The sequence below is a fragment of the Chiloscyllium plagiosum genome, unplaced genomic scaffold, assembly GCF_037043375.1.
Source record: "Chiloscyllium plagiosum isolate Xiang-an unplaced genomic scaffold, Cpla_swu_hap1 HiC_scaffold_18, whole genome shotgun sequence".
Taxonomy (NCBI): Eukaryota; Metazoa; Chordata; class Chondrichthyes; order Orectolobiformes; family Hemiscylliidae; genus Chiloscyllium; species Chiloscyllium plagiosum.
The window spans coordinates 38,598,972-38,620,778 of NW_028270156.1; the positions used below are offsets into that span (position 1 = coordinate 38,598,972).

Genomic DNA, 21,807 nt, shown 5'->3' on the forward strand with positions numbered 1-21,807 from the left:
TGGGAGCAGTGTGGGGGCAGACACGTTTTGGTGGGCAGACGGGGTTGGGAGCGGACGGGGTGGGGTGGATTCGGACGGGGTTTGAGGGGTTGGATTGGGGTGTGGGGCGGACGTGCCGGGCAGGAGGGGCAGACGGGGTTGTGGAGATGGGGGGGGGCAGGATTTGGGGGCAGGCAGCGGGTGGTGTCTCGCAGGCGGTGTGCTGCTGCCTAGTCTTCTGAACAGGGGGCAGACCTCACAGAAAACTCCCAGCCTCAGAGGAAATCAATTAACTGAATTATCAATTATCCGAAAGAAATAGTGCCCGCCCATCTCTTTCGGATAATCTAGGTTCCTCTGTAAATTGGACGAGAGATGAATACAACTCCGCGTTCAAACTAAAGGCCAGTTAGCTTAACATCTGTTATAGGGAAAACCTTGAGAACTATTACTAAAGACATTAGTTATACAGATCGACAGCACAGAAAAAAGGCCTTTTGACCCATCATATCTGCATTAGTCATAGTAACCATCTAACTATTCTCATCCCATTTTCCAGCACTTGCCTATGTCCTTGTATGCCTTGGCTATGCAAGTGCTCATCTAAATACTTCTTAAATGTTATGAGACCTTACAGGCTGTGAATTCCAGATTCTCATTATCCTTTCAGTAAAAAAGATTTTCCTCACAACTCCTTTAAACCTCTGCCCCTTACGGTAAATCTAAGACCCCTGGTCATTAATCCCTCCATTAAAGGGAAGGTTTCTTCCTGTATATCCCAGGCATTAGATAAGTTCAAGGTGATTAGGCAGAGTCAACTTGGTTTTGTGAAACGAAATCACATTAGACATTCTATTCAAGTTCTTTGAGGTGGTAAGGTAAAGGTAAAGCCCCAAAATTGTACCATAGGGCTGTTCTCTCACTGGAGAGAGACAACTGGTGCTGGCTTAACCAAAATGTCACCACATCTCAGGTGAGGGGATTGGTTGAGAAGGAGAGTCCTTCATGGTAATCTCAGCTGGTTCAGCAATTGAACCATATTATTGAAAGCCCCTGAACTATATACTGTAAAACACTCATGACTAGTGTATACTGTGAAATTGTCATACAAGTTCTCTTCTTATGCCCTCCAATAGACATATGTGTAACTATAAAATGACAGAATGTAGCTTCCCTGCAGAACAAAAGTAACTAAAACACCAGAATAATTGCTTAAAAGAGATGGTTGTTTATCAAATCATTATATAAAAGATATAAATATACATATTTACCAGTACCCCACTGTTCTCCTTATTCAAGTATATAAAAATTTTAAAATTGGTCACAAGTCATCTCAGAAATGGAAAACAATTGTAGCATTGTCCTGCTGCAAACACATTGCTGCAGTCATTGCTTCCACAGTATAGTTACTACAAGGATACTCCATACAAACTGTCTGTTACAAAACTGACTTTGACCAACTGTTAGTCTTGCCTATGAATCAGAAAGTTTGAGATTCAAGTCATGATTTAAACATAATCCTGGCTGGCACTGAGTAAATTACTGGCGGATGTGCCATCCTTGGAATAAGATCATAAATTGAGGCCCTGATTCCAATAAACAAAAAAAATCTATAATATTATTTGATCTCCTAGTCAATATTCCATTTTACAAAACATCAGTTTCCAGAAATACACCTAACTCATGACTGAACCAGGCAAATCAGAACTTCTAGCATGGAAATTCACCACTTCAGATGATATTTGCCTTGTAAGACATGAATGGAGATTCCATCCCTTACAAGGATAAATCCCAGAAACTGCAAAAAATTCTCACTGCATCTGCAGAGCTTCAAATTTCAGGGTCTGTTCTCCATTTGTAGTTTTCCATCAGAACTAAATGGGAATGTCAATTAATTCAGTGGGGTTGCACAGAGCATTGTAGAGCAGGCATATGCACTTAAATTAATTCTCTTTTCTTTCTTATTTAGCAAGTTGCCAATTAGTCACATCATTGGTGCAAGACAAGCAAAAACCAAACAATTTACCATAGGAAAGGGAGCAGACACTACAAAAAGGTCTCAATATAATCTCATGTCTCTTGAGTAGATACTAGCACATAATGGGGAATGATAAAGGACAGATAAAAGGGCACAATAGTGAAGCAAAACATTTTAAGATATTGAAACTTCCTGCATAACCTCTTAAAAAGCCCGAAATCCCTGCCAATGCACAAGAACACTTTGAACATTCATTTAATTATTTAAAGTATGAAAGTTGAAGCCCTGGTAAAAAACAGACACTTGATTTTTTAAAATTTCCCATGACATTTGTATTTCCAAGTATTTATTTGCATGAAAGCTAACTGGTTTTCAAATGAATCAACGGATTATAAACAGCACAAACAAATGCAGCAACTGATTTTTTTTCCTTAATAATTGTCAAAATTAAAGACTTATTGCAACATCATTTAAAAATATCTACTTTGAACTTAATTCTCCACAAAACAGTAAAGAGGGGAAACAAAACAGACTTTGGTCAAGGAATGACAGATAAATACAGAATATTCTTCAAGTAGTTCCAACAGTACCATTTCATCAAACTGAAATAAATAAAGCAGTGCAACTTGTGAAGCCAAAGGCAACAGCCGCAGAAAACTAACAAAGTTGACAAATACAATCAAAAATATTAAAGCACATGAACTATAGCTTTAAAATCGTATGATTTATAAAAGCTAATAATGAATTGGGACATGTTTTGGTAACTGAACAACAAACATCACATTCCTTCAAATTATGGGAAACCCAGAGATTTTGCAAAGGTGAAGGGACAAATGAAAATGACAAGAAAATGTTGCCCATGATATTTTATTTGCTATATTTTCCAGCACTTTGCAATCTATGATGGACAAACAAAGAGGCTTGCCTTTATCATTCCTACTGTGACTGTGGATATCCCAATGTATGACACACAATAGAGATGTGCTTTTAGAGGTTATTTTAAAAACCAACCTATTCATATGCGTTATTACACATCTCAGAAAGCAGGTGAGTCTTCTGGCTCAGAGGCAGGGACACTACCATTATGCCTCAAGAATCTGATTGTTTTTGTTTAAAAAAAAATATTTAACCTATTTTTCTCATCAGCCTATTCAGAGATGTTGGTAAACTTCTAAAAGCAGATGGCACTTGAATCTGGACATTCAGACTCAGAGACAGGGTCACTATCATTATGCTTCAAGATCCCTAAACCTTTGGAAGTTTAGACACTGATGCAGGACACCTGTCATCCAATTTGCTGTTTGTATATCTTTTTGCACAATGTGAACATTTAAATATTAAAAGGGTTATAGGGAAAAGCATTTGTCAGGATAGTGTTTTGGGATCCTTTATACCAATTTGAGAGGGCAGAAGGAACATTCATTTAAGGCCTCAATTAAGAATTGGCACTATCAACAGTAACACTACATCATAACAGTGTAAAAAGCTACATTTTGTGTTTGAGTATCTGGAATAGTCCTTGTACCCACAGGTTCAGAAACATTAAACAAAGACATTGCTTTTCTTTTTGTGGTTTTGTGTGTGGTTATGAATTCTTCATATTGGAAAACTTCCTTCTCCATTTGTAGCTGAAAATTCATTACTTCTGATGAACGCGCTGCCTAATGCAAGGGTGTTCTAACTTAGTCTTATAGACCACACAATAATTTCAGTCAGGGTAGCAAGTTTAAAATTCTAACAGCCCCTCCCTCTTTTCCGATTAAGAAACAAAATTCTTTGGGTTTTCAATAAGTTGAGCAGATGCAACTTTCCCCAAGCACTGATTCCAGCTCCTACCCTCCCCAATGTCACCATAACACACACACACACACACACCTCCTGCTCCCCTTTTCTCTGTCGACCCTTCCAACCTACGTCCCTATGTCCCTCAACACCAGAAAGCACATTGGCTCACAGTGGTTAGCCCTGCTGCCTCACAGTGACAGGGTTTGATTCCAGCCTTGGGTGACTGCCTGTGTGAAGTTTGCACGTTCTCTCTGTGTGGGTTTCCTTTGGGTGCTAAGGTTTCCTTCCACAGTCTAAAGATACGCCTGGTAAATGTGGGGTTAAGGGGTGCGTCTGGGTGGAATGTTCTTCACAAGGTCAGTGCAGACCCGATGGGCTGAATTGCATCATTCCGTACTATAGGGTTCTATGATTCTATAAATTTCTGTTTTGCCCCTTAAAATATGCTGCTCCCATTCTCACATTCCCCTTTCTTAACTTGCGCTCATGATAGTCACCTTCCCTCCTTGGCAGGATGGCCCAGAAAATCTCTCAACATGCACTGCAACCACACTGACACTGGGAACACCTGACCTCATAAGGATGTCAGTGACAGTGTATGGCAGCAACAATAACGGGAGCTGAAATGGAGACAGTACTCAAGAGAGGCCTCCAGTCTGTATTGACATTCACAAAAATGAACACAGAGACAGATCACCTGGTATGTTCCCTATCTGCATTAAATATGAATAGTAACCTGCAGGTGGTTCCAACATCACTCTGTTGAATTGTCTAATCTTCCACTTTCTCCTTCCCTTCTCCAACACCTTTTACTTCCTCGCTTTTAATCACTTAATTACTGTTGCCTGATTTATTTATTTTTTAAATACAGAATCTTTTAGTACAGATTCAATGAATTGTGTGGCTTCTTTTAGAGATCGATTACCAAGTTTCCCTGATGCAGTTAAAATTCTACATAAAATGTCAACATTATTCTAATCAGTATTAAAAGGCAAGCTCTAAACAGCAAACAATTAAAACTGTGTTACATGGGGGCAAAAATAAAACTGGAGTGTACTTCTGTCATTGTAAATCAACAGGATTCATAACATTATGTGGTTTGCAAGCCACCATGGCAACTGCAGACCTGGTACTGTATTAAAAACCACAGACAACAAAACCATGTTACTTTAATTTTATCAATTTAATATGAAATAAAACTCCCTTTAGTGATGTTTTTGCCATACCAGTTTTTTTATTACTAACAACATACTGTAAATTCTGTTGACAACCATGACAGAAGCTTTCTTCATAATTCCATTTGATCTTAATGCACTTATTTATGGTTTTTATACAGAACGGTGCAGGGATCTTGAGTCTATGAAAAAATAATCATAATACAGACTCCTGATATTAGAATGATTAAATATATTCAGACTGGTTTGAATATTGTTATAAACTAGGCCTGGACATGATCAAAATATTACTTCACAAACTGATAATATGACATACAGTTATGAAACAAACTCATCTCCAGTGGCATTGCTCAAAATGAATGGTAGGTTCAGCCATTGTAAATGGAGATCCTGAGGAGGAATGAATAGCTGTTTAAAGACTTTGGAAGGAAGTCACAATGTTAGTAATTGCCTTTCATTACCTTTCTGAGTTTTTTTTTACACTATCTAATAGGTTCCTAGTTCTATAATTAAGAGCTTGTTGTTCATTCAACCTAGTAATACTGTTTTGGTGACTTGTATTTTTGCTCTAATTTTTCCTCTCCTCATTCCATTTTCTCATTCTTTCCTCCCTACTGAGAGACAGCTTTGTTTATCTTTCAATATTCAATTCCAAAGGAGCTCACATCAAAACAGTAACAATTTCCCTTTGCAGTTGCAAATGGAGAGCAATTTGGGTTTTTAATTCTGATTTCCCATGTTTAGAAATTAAATCAACTTTGTGAGAAATCAAAATGGTAGGTGAAAAGATTTTCAAACATGGTTTGGAGGGGTTTTTTTCCTATGTTTTTGCTTTGTTTTATTATCTCCCATTGAAAAAAAATGGGAATTCAAACATAATACTCACACTCAAATGCAATATCTATCTGACACGTCACTGCAAATTGAGGAATGTAATCTTGCTGAAGATGTACTGTTTTGGAATTTAAACCAAGGCACCACCTACCTGTTGCGATCATGTAAAAGATCTCTGAACTATTTCAGTAATTCCTCTCATGCCTTGGACAAGATTTATTTCTCAATTAATAGCTTCAAAATCATTGAGTATTAATTCTGAAAAGCTCCCCCATTGAATCTAGGCCCTAAAAATCTAAGATTTGTGAACCTAAATCTGTGATTTTTCTGCCAGTTATAAAAGATGAGAGGGGGAGACTTGTTGAAATTCATCTATTTTATCACCAATTTATCTCACTGCTGTTTGTGGGATTTTGCTGTGTGGAAACTGGCTGTTGCATTTGCTCAGATAACAACAGCAGGCACACTTCAAAAGCTACTGAGTGGTTATGAAGTACTTCAGAATATCCTGGGGCATGAAGGGTATGATAATATCTTCAGGATGGCTAGCCTGTATTGTATTTGTCCATTTGCACTGAAGAGGTTTAAGTGTGATTTCCTACATAGTTTACAGTTATTAACATCTTGTTCTAAAAAAAATTAGTTTTGTATTCTTTTCAATTTTGAAGGTCACTTTTGCCTCCAATTATGCAAATAGCGACATTACATTAAGCCCACAGTGGTAAAAACAAGACACAACCAATCTCATTAACTATGTAAAATAAGTAGGATTATGCATCAACGTTTACTCCACAATTGCAACCGACAATGTGTTTAAAGTGGTCTCCATAACACAAAATGTATGAGAATTCTAAACTCAGAAATTGAGTGCAGCTAATCTCAGGCTAAATTATAAACAGTGAGCAGCCACATTTCTGTACTTGACAATTTGCCTTGCGGCATCACACAGACATCTGTGGTCTGAGAGCATGCTGATATTAAAATAAAAAGTTAGCCTATTAACCAGCTAATCTTTAAGTTAAAGTTAAGTGCGAATTATAATTTGGTTCATCATTGCACCAAAGCTTTTAGTCACAAAGTGGTAAGGTGCAGTTCACAATTACGTAGTGAAATCACAAGCCTTTTAAGGACAGGTAAAGACAGAGCCACGACTAGAACACATTTGGACCCATGCTGCTTTCAGTGAGAGAATGATGTACAGACAAGGTTGAAATTAAGGTTAGGACAGTAACCACGAGGGTGAAGATCAATGCTACAGAACAGGATGGATGTGTATCCTAGCTCCATTCCATTGCTTATCTAATCCACATTCAGAAGCAGAGCAGAGATTTCAGGAAGTCTCAATGAGAGAAGGATGAAAGAGAGGAAATCCTAAAATATTTACAAGTGAAATTTAATTTTGGAAAGCATCTGTGCAAGTGTGCTCTGAAGTCTTATGCTAACAGCAATGCAGGTAGGCAGAAATGTGGTAATGATCTGGAGCTTCCTGTTTGACCAGGGAACTCTTTTATAGGCTGTGTATACCTACCGTACATACTGCCAACTGACAGCTAGTTCCTCTTTGAAAAGGATCTCCTACCGCTAAACTGTATGCGTGTTTCATGAGTGCCAACTTAAAATTTGACCAATTAAATAGTTCAGAAGTGAAGGGCATGGGATATTTCAGTCCATCATTGTACCAGACAGAACCTTGATTTGCAAAACTGTATGGTGCAGATTGCAATTGAGTAATGAAATTACATGCACTGTAAAGAGAAAGTAAAGTAAAGACAGAGCCACAATCACAATATGTCTGGATGCAGGCTGTCTTTTAATCCATTTAAAATTTTAATTCTGATCTGGATTCAGCCAGGGCTGATGTCTGCCTGCTGCCTTGTTTGAGTATTTTGTACAGATCCTTTAGCCAAGGTCATCAGGAAGGATGTGAGCCTGAGTCGGGTGACTATTCCAGGTCAAAGCTTCCCTGAACATGGATAATATTACAATTTTATTGTAATGGGGTGGGGTAGAGACTGTTACACATTTCCTTCTGAAATGTGCCTTTGCAAAGATGGTCTGGAGTGAGATGTAGTGGTTTTTGCCAATGTTCACCCCGAGCAGTTCCCTGATGCAGAACATTGAGCTACCCAGTCTGTTCCCCAGGATATACCCTGGGACAAACATTGACTGTCCAGAGGATGATCAACTCGGTGAAAGACACTCTTCAATCAGTCTAAAACTTGATGGTCTTCCAGCATGAAGAGTTGACCTTGATCAAGGGTTGCAGACTGGCACAATCCAAGGTCCAGGACTACGTGTAGAGGGAATAACCATCTGCTGGGGCAGCTGCTGCTAAGGCACAGTGGGGCAAGACCACCACCTAAGATCTTTTTGCCAAAGTACAATAATACATTTGAGATGCATTTTGAGATACCTCCTGGCCTTAATGGGAATGCAATAGTTTCCTTCTCATGTTCAGAAAATGCCCCATTTTTGTTGCAACTAGATCAAATCTCTCATGAGGAATGTCAAAATTCCACTGAATCTTCTGCAAAGTTTGTACAGAGCTGTTTTGAATTCATATTTACTTATTTATTACTCATGAATCAATTATGTTTTTGAATTAAAAAGAAAATGTGTGGGATATGACAAAAGATAACTGGAGCTGGCAAACAGTTCCCATGATGACCTTGGCAATGGTGCACTTTTAACAAAATCCTATTAACATTAACATCCTATTAACATTTAACAAAATGAAGGAGCAGCGCTTTGAAAGCTAGTACTTCCAATTAAACCTGGTGTTGTGTGATTTTTAACTTTGTACACCCCAGTCCAACACTGCCATCTCCAAATCATAACAAAATCCTAGTGTATGATTTGCTCCAAATGCAACAAAGCTCTATGAATTCTATGAACTTCTAAGTCTTTCAATATTCAGAGGTGGTTAGTGAAAAGACAGGAGTGAAAAGGCCTGGAGAAATTTGGGAAAACATTGAAGTGGTTTACTCCAGTATTTCAGCATTGGAAAAAATAACTGGGCTTTGCTGAGCCTGTTTGATATCAGCAGAAGAAACAGAGGGAAGATCCATCAGCTCAGTTCCACATGTTCAACTGCAGAAAATGAAATATTTTTGTTCATTTTGCTTAAAAGAATCAGTTCCAGCTTTTGGAGTGTAATGCTGTCATTGTAAGCTCCTGAGCTCAGAAAAGTGGAAAGAATTTCAAATCAAAACATTTACTTTTCATTTAAAATGCTAGCCAAATAGCTCGGGAAGTTTTCTTTATTTCTGTAACTAAAAAGACTATTGTAAACTTTTAATTCAGTGCCTCTTCATGTTCAATGGCTTTACCATCATTGAATGCCCCATCATTAACATCTTGAGGCTGATAGTTCAATTTCTGGTGAATGGGACTAGCTATGTAAATACAATGGTCACAAAAGCACATCGCAGACTCAGATTCTATGCCAAGTAACTCATCTCCTATCTCCCCAGTGCCTGGGCACCATCTACAAGGTACAAGTGAAGAGTCGGATGGAATTCTCTCCATTCACTTGGATGAGCTTGCAATGTTGAGGATAAATAGCCTGTTTGATTGACACCCCACCCATCATCTTCAATATTCACTTCTTTCTCCCCTCATGCACAGAAGGAACAGTGTGCACCATTTGTAAGATGCACTGCAGTAGCTCACTAAGATTCCTCTGACAGCACTTTCAAAAACCATGACCTCTTATCACATCAGATGACAAGGGAAACAGACGTCTGTCTTTATGTGTGAGCAGCCTCTGGTCAATATCCACCAAGTTACACACCATCCTGACGAAGTTAAAAATCACACAACACCATGTTATAGTCCAACAGGTTTAATTGGAAGCACACTAGCTTTTGGAGTGAAGCTCCTTCATCAGGTGATAGTGGAGGGCTCGATCGTAACACAGAATTTATAGCAAAAATTTACAGTGTGATGTAACTGAACTTATACATTGAAAAATTGATTGTCTGTTAAGCCTTTAATCTGTTAGAATACAGTGATAGTTTCACTTCTTATAGAAAGTGTGTGTGTGATAGCTAAGTCCGGTACCCATAGGGAGAGCCTCAACTGGGACCTTGGGTTCATGTCACATTACAGGTGATCACCATTGCACTACACACACACACACAGATATTCCTTCACACACACACTCTCACATACACACGGACACAGGTACACACAGATGCGCACACAGACACCCACATACACCCTTATAGACACACACACTCCCACACTCACACATGCACCCCCTCACAGACTTAAGACACTCTGCACTCACTACACACACATACACACTTTCTCACACTCACAACTCCCACCCCAGACACACACACACAGACAGACCAAGACCCACATGCACACATATATTTTGTGGGGTGAATTTGTACTTGCAGAGTTACATTGTACTTTGCTCAAAAACTGCATGCATTCTTGTAGAACTCTGAGCTCAAAAACTGCATGAATTTATGTAAAACTCTGTTATCTCACTTTTTAGATTAGAATCAATCTAAACATCATGGCATAGACAGAGAACACAGGGGGCCAATACCTTCAACATATTGTCTAGCTATCACTGTTGTTAACAGCTAACCTGAGAATGCAACTTTTAAAAAAAGGTTTTGTGATTTACACATGAAAGAAGTGAAACTATCACTGTATTCTAACAGATCAAAGGCTTAACAGACAATCAATTTTTCAATGTATAATTTCAGTTACATCACACTGTAAAGTTTTGCTATAAATTCTGTGTTATGATCGAGCCCTCCACTATCACCTGATGAAGGAGCGTCGCTTCAAAAGCTAGTGTGCTTCCAATTAAACCTGTTGGACTATAACCTGGTGTTGTGTGATTTTTAACTTTGTACACCCCAGTCCAACACCAGCATCTCCAAATCATCCTGACGAAGGAATGATGCTATCGTTCCTTCACTGTCGCTGTGTCAAAATCCAAGAACTCCATTCCTAACAGCATTGAGTGTCCCCACACCCCACGCAGTTCATTACCACCATTTCCAGCATAATTCGAGATGGACAGTAAAGACAGTAAAGGGCGCCACAGTGGCTCAGTGGCTAGCACTGCTGCCTCATAGTGCCAGGGAGCTGAATTCAATTCCAGCCTCAGGCAACTGTCTGTGAGGAGTTTGCACATTCTCTTCATGTCTTCATAGGTTTCCTCTGGGTGCACGGGTTGCCTCCCACAATCCAAAGATGTGCAGGTCAGATGGATTGGCCAGGCTAAACTGCTCATAGTGTTCAGGGATGTATGAGTTTGGAGCATTAGTTAGGGGAATTGGTCTGGATGGGTTACTTTTCGGAGGGTTGGTGTGGACTTGTTGAGCCAAATGCCTGCTTCCACACTCTAGGGATTCCATTCTATGTGAACAAGGAATTTCTACCTAAGGTGCACGATATCTAAAATCACTATCATTGTGAGACCTTGAAGATTGAAACAACCCATTTTGAAATAGTAATCACATAGAAATCGCTGAGGGAGGGAAGAATGAATGGCAATGGGAAACATATTAGATGGCATTGAATGAGGAAATTGTTGTTAATAGACAGGAAAATGAATGACTCTCACATTGAAAGGAGAGATGAAGGGAATAGAGGTGGAACAAAATGTTGTTTTGAATGAGGAGGAAAGAAATTAAAATTCCAACATTGATGGGAATGGTGAAAGGAATGAATAGCTGCTGAAATAAAAGAATGGAGATGGATGTGGTTTGAGTTGATGAAGGGAGAGATTGCTGCTTTTAATCTAAAGGAAATCGGGAAGTCCTAGCAACACTTTGCACATCAACAATATTGATTGTGGAACAGGATAATACTTAAAATAAATCACAGAGTGTAACTTTTCAGATAAAAAAGCAAACTTTTCCAAAGGAGCTCAGAAGACTGCCAATCCCATGAAATGCAGACTCAAATTTATATTTTGGATTTTTCTCTTCAAACTTCAATTTACTATATAATTCTTATAATTCGAAATTACTCAATTGAAGTTTGTCAGCACTTTGTTTGTACTTTGCAATATAAGTTATGTTTCTGAATACAATTCCTTGTCTAATTCAACTTCTTGTCATAAACAATGACTAAGAAGGATTTCTATTTCATATTTTGTTCTTTTTACTATATATGAAGGAATGTTAAATATAGTTGAAGCCTGGATAATAAATCCCATATCTAACTATCTGTTACCATGTGTTTTAGGTTTATGATTTGTCATTCGTGAGCTGTTAGTTTTGATGAAGTTGTTGATTAAATTTTGCTGATTTTTTTCAATCTGCAAGTATGACTTTTGGAAAAAGCTTTTATATCATATGGATACAGTTTAAACAATTTATTTATTCATAATAAATCTACAAAACTTAAATCAAATGATTGTTCATAATTTCATCCTCTTCTGAAAATGAGATATGGTTCGACAAGCATTCTAGCCATTCTTCATGACTCCTGTTGGCATCACCTTGGCAGGTCATTGGGGCTAAACTAACTGGCATCTAAACACATGGATTCACCATCAACAATCACTGAAGCCAGTTCCTTTAGGTTCTTTTGTTTAACACAAATGGACTGGTGAAACAGCAATATTGGTTCTTTATTTCAAGGTATGGCTCTACAATCAATAGTAAAAGGGGAGATCTACAGAGACATGTATACGTTATAGGTCAGCAGAGTCATGGGATTATTCATCACATCCTGTCTCATGATGTATAGTTATTGGTCAACAGCTTAAGGCAAATTGTAAAGATATAAGCATGTCACATTCCAACAGCATTCTGGATTTTTTTTTGTCTTCCCACCAGCTGAGGCCAATTGTGCAGCTCCGACTGCCGCAAAACCGAATTCTATTTGAGTCCTCACGGCACACAACCTTAACCCCCTGATCCATGACCAACATCCCTTTGAAACCATGGTAAATACTAAGGAACAAAAACAGAAGTTGCCGGAAAAGCTCAGCAGGATTGGCAGCATCGTTGAAGAGAAATCAGAGTTAATGTTTCGGGTCTGGTAACCCTTCCTCACAACACCCTTCAATTCTGAGGGAGAGTCACCGGACCCACAATGTTAATTCTGATTTCTCTTCACAGTTGCTGCCAGACCTGCTGAGCTTTTCCAGCAGCTTCTGTTTTTGTTTCTGATTTACAGCATCTACAATTCTGTCGGTTTTTATTCAATAATACTGAGGACTTGGATAACTATGACATGTCTTCTATTCCAATCTAACTAATTTTCATTCCCAATTCCAAAATTAGAAACTGAAAGCTGGCAGGGCGGTAGGTTCACAATGTCCGCTTTTGGCCCAAGCAAGTAGGTTACAATTTACCTCAGTAGCTCCCCCAGAATAATTGGAATTCTGTTGCCGTGCAGATGTGGAATGGAACCTGATGTAACATTGAATCAGAGCTAGTGGAAATGTCACAATTTAGGTTGCACATGACATGCTGAACATCTACAAGGCCAGTGCCATCTGCTGCAGCCCTAATTGTATTACAGCTCTGCTTGTTTTCAGTTAGAGAATTTCCTTTTACATTCAAAAGTATCTGGAAGGTTTAATGCCAATCCAATGAAACTTATGCAATGCTTAACCAGCAAAAAAACACTGAATACCCTATTCCATGTTATATTAATGACCTGTCAAACATTTCACAAATTTTAAAAAATGACTGCATCACAATCAATTCACTCACTCAGAGCCATTTGACTCAAAACTCACCATACACTCTTAATGCACAACTTAGAAAATTATTTAAAAGAGAAATACTGTATGCAAATTACATCAAGGCTGACATTATGCTCACAAACTCGGATGGTGGAGAATTATTTGAGCTTTTTCTTGAAGTGTTTGATGATCACAAGGCTGCCTTGCTCAAGTTACTGATTGAATCATTCTTGCAGTATTACTTTAAGTTGGACCATGATATACACAGATCCAGACATATGGCCAAACTAACAATTTTGGGAGTAATGTCATAATGTTCTTCCTCATAGAAAAGCTGTTAATCTCTTTGTAGCAGGTAGATGACAGGGAGCTGACTGAATAACAGGACATGGCCCAATTTTCTGCTGAGGTCTTGTTGCCCAATTTAAGTAGGTTATAAAGAAAAAAAAAAGAACCCTGCAGCATGTTTGAATGAAAGTTGGAAAATCCATTGATGTTCTACTTTTAAAGGGCTGCTTTCAAAGGGAGGTTGCCCTAATGACAGAACCTTGGAGAATTGATTTTAATGACACAGTAGAAATGTGAGAAATATTACTCTGCTTGGTGGTGAACAGTTGAAGATCTTGCTGCAGAAGGAAGGAGCGTAGCTTATTTGGAGCTAAAGAAAGTAAAAGCACAGGTTTAGGTTATATGGAGAGAAGTTGTCACCTGCATCATTGTAGTCACCTAGCTTCCTTGCATCCATGTTCATTTATTTCTAACATCAGAAAGAAAGGGATGCTATGGCAGAAAACCTATTGTAGAAGCTTTCACAACATCCATTTTTTAAACACTATGCATATTTATTGTCTTGTAGCGCACATTGTGTCTTTGTGCCAAAGCTGGATGACCCCATTATCTTATCAGTGGAGGTAATTTATTTTTATTCATAATGGGATGTGGGCATCAATGGTTAGGCCAGCATTTATTGTTGTGAACATGAAACAGCAGGTAGATGCTAAAAATTCCATTATAAGGTTATTCTGTGTTCAGATAATTTCTCATGAGATCAGCACTTATCTCCATCTCCCGTCCATATTTCCAATGTTCTTTACTCATCTAAAAATTCAATCGCATTGATTGCTACTTAGTGATGATATCAAGATTGTATCCTGTCCAATAGCTATGGAGGTGCATAATGATGTCACCTGAAAGTCAATAACTTATTGTGTAATAGATCATGGTGTTGACATAAGGTTCATTACAAGAGATTGATTAGGCCACAGATGGAATATTGTGTGCAGTTCTGGTGCTATTCTGGTCGCCAAAATATTGGAAAGACTTGATTGTACTGAAGAGATTGCAGAGGAGATTTGCCACGAGTCAGAGTTCATACAATATAGAAACAGGCCCTTTAGCCCACCATGTGTATGCTGACCAACGAACACCAAACTATACTAATCCCATTTATCTGCACATTGTCCATAGCCTACAAATACCCTGCCGTTTTAAGTACTCATCCAGATGCTTCTTAAATGTGGCAAGAGTACATGCCTCCACAATCCTCTCAAGCAGCATGCTCTGTATAATCTACCATGCTCTGGGTGAAAAAGAAAATCCTCAAACCTTCTCTAAACCAATTGCTCCTCACATTCAACTTATGCCTTCTGGTCTTAGACATGTCTGCCAAGGGGAAAGGATTCTCACAATATACTCTGTCTATGGCTCTCATCCTGAAGAAGGGCTCATGCCCGAAACGTCGATTCTCCTGCTCCTTGGATGCTGCCTGACCTGCTGCGCTTTTCCAACAACACATTTTCAGCTCTGATCTCCAGCATCTGCAGTCCTCACTTTCTCCTATGGCTCTCATCGTTTTGTATACCTCAGTTAGATAGCCCAAACCCTCCTGTACTCCAAGGAAAGCAAACTTAGCCTATCAAATCTCTCCTTATAATTAAGACTTTTCATCCCAAGCAACACTCTGGCAAATCTCCTCTGCAATCTCTTCAGTACAATCAAGTCTTTCCAATATTTTGGCGACCAGAATAGCACCAGAACTGCACACAATATTCCATCTGTGGCCTAATCAATCTCTTGTAAATTTATAACAAGACTTCCTTGTTCCTATATTCTCTGCCCTGGCTAATGAAGGCAAAAATCCCTGATGCTTCTTCACACCCTGTCTACCTATGTTGAAACCTTCAGTGATCTGTCGATGTATAAACTAAGATCCCTTTATTCTTCAGTACTGCCTGGTAACCTAACATTCATTGTGTGTATCCTTCCATTACTAGGCCTCCCAAAATGTATTACCTTGCACTAATTGGGATTAAATTTCATCTATCATTGCTCTGCGAAATTTATGAATTGGTCAATATCAGATTACTGTCTGAGACCATCCTCCTCACTATCAACACCACCATCAATGTCTGTGTTATCTACAAACTTAGCAGTTTTACCTCTACATTCGCATCCAAGTCGCTAATATACATAACAAACAGCAAGAGTCCCAGCACTGATCACTGTGGCACACTGCTGGTCACAGACTTCCAGTTACAAAAACAAACCTCTATATTTCCTTTGCCTCTTATTTGTTAGCCAGTTTTGGAACCAGCTGGCCAAACTCCCTTGGATCCCATAGGCACTTACCTTTTGGATCAGCCTTCCATATGGGACCTTGTCAAAGGCCTTACTGAGTTCTATAGAAATCTCATCAACTGCACTATACTCATTAATACATTTAGTCACCTTTTTAAAAAAAAACTCAAGCAAATTAGTCAGACAGGATCACCTGAAAAATCCATGCTGACTCTCCCCAATCAATCCTCACTTTTCCAAGTATTAGTTAATCCTGTCATTCGAAGTTTTTGCTGATGATTTCCTTTTTAATTTCTACTTGGATTTTAGGAAGGCACTTGAATAAGGTCCCGCATGGATGGCTAGTGAGAAAATTAAACCCAGAGGTTACATGGGAATGTGATGAGATGCGTCAAAAATTGGCTCCGTGACAGGAAAAAAAGGATAATAGTCTATGATGGTTGTGTGAATTCACTTTCCAGTGGTGCTCAATAGGGCTCAGTGTTAGGTATCTCGCTCTTTGTAGTACATATTAATGATTGAGACTAAAACTGGGAGGAATGATGGGGAAATTTGCAGAAGACATAAAAATTGGTCAGGAGTTAAAAAAGATTGGCAGTTTACTGTAGGATGGTATTAACACTTTCATTGGGTAGGTAGAAAAGTGCCAAATGGAATTCAATCTGGAGAGGTTCAAGGTTATATATTTGAGAAGGGCAAACAAAGCAAGTGATTACACAATTAATGAGAGAGTATTAAAAGGATTGAAGAAGTAACCTGGGAGTACATGTCCACTGGTCCCTGAATGTAGCCAGACATATGGGATGCTTTCTGTCATTGAGCAAAGTACTAAATGCAAGGGCAGAGATGTAGTGCTCAGACTGTTCGCGATTGTGTAGCTAGAGTTTTTGATACAGCTCTGATCACCACATTACAAGAAAGACATCATTGCTCTCAAGACAGTACAGAGAAGATTTACAAGAATGCTATCAGGGCTTAATAATCACAATGAAGATGAAAGAATGGATGCACTAGAACTACCTTCCTTACATCAGAAGATGCTGAGGGATCACACAACTGAGGTATACAAAATAATTGAGCGGACTGAACACAATGAAGAGAGAAGAATTGCTTCTCTGGAGACATCAACTATCAAGGGGCAAAGATTAAAGGTGATTCATAAAAGGATTAGAAGGGACATGAGGAAAAACATTTTCACCTAGAAGATAGTAAGACTTCGGAATTATCTGCTCAGTTTGGTGGTTGAGGCAAAATCCCCTAAAAGGAACCTCGGTCTGCACTTGTAACATGCAAGTATCTGGAAGCTATTGTAAAGCAGGAGTGAAGTGGGTGACTTTCCTATCAGAAAGATGTTGTGAAACTAGAATGGGTTCAGAAAAGATTTACAAGGATGTTGCCAGGGTTGGAGGATTTGAACTATAGGGAGAGGCTGAAGAGGCTGGGGCTGTTTTCCCTGGAGCGTCGGAGGTTGTTAGTTTACAATATTATGAGGGGCAAGGGATAGGGTAAATAGGCAAAGTCTTTTCCCTGGGGTCGGGGAGTCCAGATCTAGAGGGCATAGGTTTAGGGTGAGATGGGAAAGATATAAAAGAGGCCTAAGGGGCAACATTTTCACACAGAGGGTGATACGTGTGTGGAATGAGCTGCCAGAGGAACTGGTGGAGGCCGGTACAATTGCAACATTTAAGAGGCATTTGTACGGGTATATGAATAGGAAGGGTTTGGAGGGATATGGGCCGGGTGCTGGCAGGTGGGACAAGATTGGGTTGGGATATCTGGTCGGTATGGACGGGTTGGACCGAAGGGTCTGTTTCCATGCTGTACATCTCTATGACACTATGATCTACTGTTGACAAGATGGATTGAATGGCCTCTTTCTGTCCTGTAACATTCCTATAGCCTTGTGGAATTTTATACAGTGTTGATGGGATGTTTTCCAGTCCTGACAATCCTGTGTAGTCACTGATTTCACAAGGTGTTATGAACTTTTCAGTCTCGCTTCAGACCTTTGGGCACAACATCACTGACTAAACTCTAACTTATTATCTGGCATTCCTCAAGTGACCCAGTGTGTACTTTCCAGTACACCTTCCTGAAGAGAAGCTGGAGTAGTGAGCCCTCTGTCATTGAAAGTACTGCTGATCTAGTGGCCATGGAATTTCAAATGGCATTCAATACAGTGCCAGGCAACAAACTTGTGAGAAAATGTATCACTCATGAAATAAAAGAGATAGCAATGACACAGAATCAAATCTTGTTGAGTAGTTGGAAACTGGATATTTTTTAGGAGAAAGGTTTGGAGTGGAGTTCCCAGGGGTTCGAATTGGGACAGGCTATATATGAATGAACTAGATCTTGGAGGACAAGTGACTATTTAAAAATTTGGAGATAATATGAAAACTTGGAAGCATTTTACATTGAGGAGGACTGTGTAGAGCTCCAAAAGGAACATTGACAAATTGGTGGAGTGGGCAGATTGTGGCAGATGGAGTTCATGTTGAATATAGCTCTTTGAGGAGATGACAAGACAGGTTGACAAAGGTCGAGCAGTGGATGTGGTATATATGGACTTCAGCAAGGCATTTGATAAGGTTCCCCATGGTAGGCTTATTCATAAAGTCAGGAGGAATGATATACAGGGAGATTTGGTTCTTTGGATTCAGAATTAGTTGGCTGACACGAGACAGAGTGGTTGTAGATGGAAAGTATTCTGCTGGAGTCAGTGGTGAGTGCTGTCCAGCACAGCTATGTTCTTGGGCTTCTGCTCTTTGTAGCTTTTATAAATGACTTGGATGAGGAAATTGAGAGGTGGGTTAGTAAATTTGCAGATGACACAAAGGTTGGAGATGCCATTGATAGTATTAAGGGCTATTACAGGCTGCAGTGGGACATAGGCAGGATGCGGAGCTGGGCTGGGAAATGGCAGATGGAGTTCAACCTGAATAAATGCGAAGTGATGTATTTTGGAAGGTCAAATTTGAATGCTCAATAAAGGATTAAAGACAGGATTCCTGGCAGTGTGGAGGAGCAGAGGGATCTTGATATTAAAGTACATAGATCCTTCAAAGTTGTCACCCAAGTTGATAGGGTTGTTAAGAAAGCTGTTTTGGCTTTCATTAACAGGGGGATTGAGTTTAAGAGCTGTGAGGTTTTGCTACAGCTCTACAAGTCCCTGGTGAGACACACTTGGAATATTGAGTCCAGCTCTGATTGCCCTACTATATGAAAGATACAGAGGCTTTGGAGAGGGTGCATAGAAAGTTTACCAGGATGCTGCCTGGACTGGAGGGCTTGTCTTAGGAAGAGAGGTTGACTAAGCTTGGACTTTTCTCTCTGGAGAGAAGGACGAAGAGAGGTGACCTGATCGAGGTATACAAGATAATGAGAGGCATGGATAGAGTCAATAGCCAGAGACTTTTCCTCAGGGCAGGATTGATTGGCATGAGGGCTCATAGTTTTAAGATATTAGGAGAAAGGTATAGAGGAGATGTCAGAGGTAGGTTCTTTACACAGAGAGTTGTGAATGCAACACAAATGGTTCCAGGGATGAGAAACTTCAATTATGAGGGTAGATTGGAGAATGCAGGTCTGTTCTCCAGAGAAAAGAGGGTCAAGAAGAGATGTTATAGAAGTTTTCAAAATCATGAGGGGCTTGGGGTAAATAGACAGGTAGAAACTGGTCCCACACATAAAATGATTAAGAAGGAGTCAGCACAGATTTAAAATGATTTACAAAGGTAACAAATGCGAGTGACAAAAAAAAACATTTTTCACACTCATGTTTTGGATCTGGAATGCACTGCCTGAAAGTGTAGTTGACGAACAATCAATTGAGGAATTCAAGAGGGCATTAAATGATTATTTGGGTGGGAACAATGCGTAAGGAAAAGGCAGGCAAACAGCACTAAGTCAGAATGCTTGATGGAGTGCCAGTGCAAACACAATAAACTGAATGGCCTCCATCTGCACTGTAACAATTCTCTGATCTCATGAAGTGTTCAATAATTGTGAACTGTTGTCAATGCTCAAAGTATGTATTCTCAGTCTGACTTTTATTCTGGCTATCCTTTAACACAAAACCATCAAACAGGCGACTGACTGTGTGGAGTTTGCACATTCTCCCAGTGTCTGCGTGGGTTTCCTCCGGTTTCCTCCCACAGTCCAAGGATGTGCAGGTCAGGTGAATTGGCCATGCTAAATTGCCCGTAGTGTTAGGTAAGGGGCAAATGTAGGGATATGGGTGGGTTGCGCTTCGGCGGGTCGGTGTGGACTTGTTGGGCCGAAGGGCCTGTTTCCACACTGTAATGTTATCTAAAATCTAATCAGTATGACATTCTCAGTCAATCTTCTGTTCTTGTCAAATTTGCTTGAGGTTATTTTGGTTTTCAGGCCTTTGGTTCTTCTTGGTGATATGAAACATATCTCTTCTGCCATCACTGCTAATCCCAATAGATTTTATCTTCTTATTGAGTTTCGCCATGAGGGTAAGAAGTGAAATGAATTTTGATTGTCACTTGACCAATTATTCAACAACTCTTTGTTGAATATATTTGCTTGTCTCAGTCTCATGGCCTACTTAGTTCATAATGGTTGATAAAAAACACAGATGAGTCTTAAAGGGAAGATACTCTTGACTTATTAAGTTCATGGTATAATGCTCTTGATATCAATCAGGTAAAAGTTGCATTAGTAAATTAGACATTGTTATTAAGACTATGAGGAGACGAAGGTGATAGGCCTGTTCTTTTTGAGATCCTCAGTTCTTCTCCCGTTACCTGTTCATACCTTCATGATATCATTTGATTATTTGGAACATTTATCAGCCTCCAACATTAACACTTTCAGAAATATTGCCCTATCCAACAGCTGCCCTGTCAAAAATAATTAAGGATGGGCATAAAATGGCAGCCTTGCCAGAAATGTATATATTCTACGAATGAATAAATTAAAAAAAATGAGGATCATGCTTTTTCTGATGGGAATGTTGATTGGACAACTCAAGGCTTGCTTAAAATTAACAGCAGGCCAGACATGACAGGCAAGTTTTATTTTAAATGTATGCCTGTATTTGCAGAGTGCTGCAGTATTTCTAGGTGGTCTCTTTGATTTTTAATATTTGGAAGGGGTCCCTAAGGGTTTTTCAACACTCCAAGGGGTCATGATGTTAATTTTGAAGATCACTTATGTGGGATTACTTCATATACTCTCAACATCACCTAGCTCTACTATAAATGTAGTAATTTAACACTTCAAGTTTTAAATCTATTTGTCAAAATATCAATGCAATTATGTTTTTTAAGAAACAAGTCAGACATGCTAAAAAGCTCTGGTTGAAAAAAAAATCAAAGGGAAAAGTGTGTTTTCATTTCCTTTATGATTTCTAAAATTATCGTATAGATTCAGTTCTGTTCAGAATTTTTTCATGTTACATTATCACGCAGCTGCTGATATGCAAAACAGACCCACTGTAATCCCTCAACTCAAATCATACTCGATCTGTAAGACTATTAAATAGCTTCAACTTGGGCTTGAAATTGAATAAAAGCATTTCTATGCCACTTCATCCATTTTTACTAATGGTTAAAGACAGTTTTATCTTTATAGAAAGTGACTCAAGAGATGTTTGATGGTTTCCCAGTTGACAACTTAATACACTGAATGACAATGGCTGCAACCCAGTGGGATAACAAAATATGCAGCAATATTGAAAGAAAAACCCAGTTACACAGACTGATGGGAACAAAACTGACATAAAATCTAACTTGACAGTTATTGGTGTACAGCAGACTAATGCAACCCCTGCTGGC

The 21,807-nt window shown here is 39.1% G+C and overlaps 1 protein-coding gene across 10 annotated transcripts in view; it reads right to left on the reverse strand.

The window, feature by feature from the left end:
- LOC122557782 (ethanolamine kinase 1-like) overlaps positions 1 to 21,807 on the reverse strand; it is a 507,497-nt gene that overhangs the window by 344,635 nt on the left and 141,055 nt on the right. The gene's annotated exons all lie outside the window — the stretch shown is intronic.